Source organism: Cryptomeria japonica, chromosome 10 (genome assembly GCF_030272615.1).
Source record: "Cryptomeria japonica chromosome 10, Sugi_1.0, whole genome shotgun sequence".
Taxonomy (NCBI): domain Eukaryota; kingdom Viridiplantae; phylum Streptophyta; class Pinopsida; order Cupressales; family Cupressaceae; genus Cryptomeria; species Cryptomeria japonica.
Genome location: NC_081414.1, coordinates 900,444,036 through 900,447,990, shown reverse-complemented (window position 1 = coordinate 900,447,990; position 3,955 = coordinate 900,444,036).

Below are 3,955 nucleotides of genomic sequence, written 5' to 3'. Positions count from 1 at the left end.
TTTCCAATAAATCAGGGAAAAAATTGTGGTCATGTTTGGATTTTTAGAAATTGCAATTAATCGCATTTTTTTCTAGAGTTCTGCTTCTATGGATTAAGCAATGAGTTCAAAGTTTCAATAAATGTAAACTTCTAGTTCCAATATCAAAACAATTACAAATCATAAATTTCTTCAGCTAAAGTTTAGAGAAGTTTGTTGCCACTATGTGGGCATCATGGAAGTGGTTGGTATAGTTGTCATATCCTCAACAAGAGCTGCCATAGGAGCTTCAGGCATAGGACCAAGCTATGTGTGCTGTGAAGCCACCTTTGATGACTTTTCAAGCTCAGCTTCGAAAGCCTCATATGCTGCCATATTTGCTTTCCATTTAGCTTCAATCCCTCTTTGAATGAGCACTCCCATCATTAATAAACATTGAATTCACAGCATGAGGCTAACCAACCCAATTCAAATATGAATCAATGTATCAAGGTCAATTGCATGATGTGCATCTTGCCCTTTTGTCTTTTCTAAAATGTAAATGAAGGTTGTACCGTCTAAACACAAGCTCGTTCAGGTGCTTTTGAGTCAATTTGTGTTGTTTTTTGGTGTTAATGGCCTCAAAAACACTCTAGATGTACTTACAACTAGAAGTTCTATAAGGTTGGGATAGAATGTAGATGAGAAACTTTTGAAGATTCAATGTTGTAACACCAAAAACTAATGACCACAAATCTACAAGGATGACACTTATATCTTTGTAAGTTTTAGTAAACGTAAATGTTAAAATGAATTCCAAACTAAAATTAAACATAATGTTTGTTTACTTGGCTGCAAAATGTCTTTCCTACATAAGCATAAAGCTGAAATAAATAATGCCCTCTCGACCCTCTTATAACTCTATAATTCATTGTGTACAATATCTTTAAGGTTGTCATTAGGGATCAACCTTTGAATACATGCGTTAAATCAAGGGGTGAAGTAAAATTTGGGGTTCAAATAGTAGGCAATAACATGAATATGTTGGGAGTTGTTGGTTCCACTTCCATCAATAATGAGCCATATGGGTTCATATTTGGTTCTATTTGACTCACACAAATGTTGGATTAATTCTTTGGCCTCTCCATGGCCTCATATAGACATCCCATGGGGTTCTTGTTTTGATCCACCAATTGTAGAACCCTAACCATTCAATTATAAAATCAGCAGATTAAAATATTACAAAAAATACTAACATTATAATTTTTTTTCAATAAAAGAAATTTTGATTGAAAACTTGCTTTGATGATCTCGTCAATGGTCTTGACAAATGTATCATTAAAATGGTCTTCATGACCCATCCTTGTAGCAAGGACCCTGCAACTACTTTTGTTTTAGAAACATGTGCTTAAGGTTGGGCAATGTAGTTGCTATATTTTGCAAGTTAAAGAAATTAGTGGTGAAGTGCACGACTCTTGAATGCATGAGTGCTTTGCTATTAGTGTGCTCTCTCATGAGATTTAGGACCCATGGGTGATTGTAGATTTATTTAGTAATATTCCTTACATCTTCCACTACATTCTTCACCCAATTTTTTTTTTTGGTCCTTAAAGAGAAGGTCAAGGCAATGAGTGGCACAAGGGCTTCAAAACAATATAGGTTGTTTCGTCTATAGTAGTTTGCCAGTTGCCACATATGTAGATGCATTATTTATAACTATTTGGATAACATTATCCACTTCTACCTCCATCACCATCTCATCCAACAAGCTATACAAGATTTTGGCATTTTTTTCTTTTGGGAAGGCATCAGTTAACTTTAAAAAGACCAATTGTCCTTCTGAAGTCCCTAAAAGTTAAATGAGTGTCCTATTATTGGCATTTGTCCACCCATCAAATAAAATGCTACAATCATTGGTTTTCCAAATCTGTTTTGTTCCTTACCAACTTATATATGTTTTGGACCTTATTGTCCAATAATGGGCTATTCAATTCATTGCTTGGGGCCTTGAACTCCTTACTTGCCATAGACAATGTAGTACCAACTCTTTTCAATAAGGAATTAAAGCAACATAAAAGGAAATATTATTGTAGTGCCAAAATTTTGCACATGCCAACTTTTCCTCATGATGCAACTCTATAATTTATGTTGTAGCTTCCAATGAATGTTGTGCACCAAGAAGGTTACAAGGAACAAAATACTCGGACTATGGCTGTTGGTTTTTGTTGATGTGTTTTTTATACACTTCAAATACAAAATAAAATACCAAATGCATTCTATCCTCTCTTGATCAAAATATCCTTTGATGCTAACTTATATGATCAACCGAGATGACTCCAGGGTTTTAATAGTCAAGTCTTGACGTGTAGATAGCTCAATGGTTGTGATGTGATTTTGTTGGAATCACAAGGGGACTTACATTGAATACTTGAATGTTGAACATTTGGATGTTTGCTGGAACTTAGATTCTAACTACTTTGAAACTAAAAAAAGGGCAAAAGACATAATGTTTAAGGATTCTAACCTAATCCTAAGAATGTAGAAACGATGGACAATCTTTGGTGAAACTGAACTAAGCCTTGCTTTGACATGCAAAGCAACAACTCCACAAAGATTAGTGCAATATCCTAAGGTAAGCATGTGATGTTCAAATCACTATCAACAACAAGGATACCATCAAGGCAATGCATATCAAGGTGTAAATAGCAATTGAAGTTAAGATCATTTAAGGATTCTAGTTGACCACACAAGGCAAACTTACAATTTGCAAATTGCTAGTGGTATGGATATATGACTTTCACCATTGATCATGCACAAAGTTCTTTCATTCATCTAAACAACATGAAAATGAATCGAGAAGTAGAGACCATGCAACTTGTTGAAATAACACACCAAATTCACCATAGCTTCAATGAAATCATATGCTCTTTACAACAAAGTCTTGGCAACAATCATTGCCTTCTCCTAATCTAACTTCTATTCTAATTGCTAACTATTGATTGCTATCTATGAACTATTATCTTTAACTCTACTCTTGTTGTCTTGCTGTTTAACCCTTTACAAATGAGAATACAAATGAGAAAACTGAGCCTTATATAGATAACTCTTTACAATGAATGGCTCAAATTGATTCACAAATCAATGGCCAAGATTACAAGATGGAAATCTCAATTAGGGTTTGTTAAAACAACTCCCTTTGACCAATGAGAAAATTACATCTAGGTTCAATATTGAATGTGAACCAATAGAAAATGGGGGTAGGTATCTCAAAGCTTGTGCCTCCTTTGAATGAGTCAAATACATTGCATCTGGAACATGTTGACATGGAACTCCTCAATTGGGTAAGTGGTGACTAGGATGCCACTTCAATTTGCTTGTACTTGGTAGATCAACACAAGTGTTTGAACAATATCTCTTGGTACTCAACATTATTCAATTTGCTCAATGGTATGATGATGGGAAACATTGTTATTATCCAACAAACTTTGATCAACTCTTTTGAAACTATCTGCTTCCCTGATCATGTTTGATGTAGACTATGTGATGACCTGGTTGGTCTTCCCTTATTCTTGATTCTATCTTGATGAATGATATACCTGGTTGTATTTAACTCCTCAATGTACTGACTATGATTCTTGGATTCCCGAAGGGAATTCAAGATTGTAAAACATCCTTTCATCATGTAACTCATCTTTCCTTCATGCTCTAAGGCCTTGACTTTGATCTCTTCTTTGCGTGACTCGAACTTGATCTTGATGTTGAACTACCCTTTTGGAGCATTAGTCTGATCCTTCTACAATCAGACTTGACCTTGATTTCTTCCTTAGTCATCTGCAAAGCAAACAAAAAGGGTGTCAAATACATACTAATTTCACTTACCTCCCTCTTCCATATGTAGAACACAGAAGTGCTACTGAGAGAGGGGAGGGGGGTGAATCAGTAGTACAAAAAACTTAATCTTACTTAATAACTTTAAAGTGAAAACTGAAAGATGCAG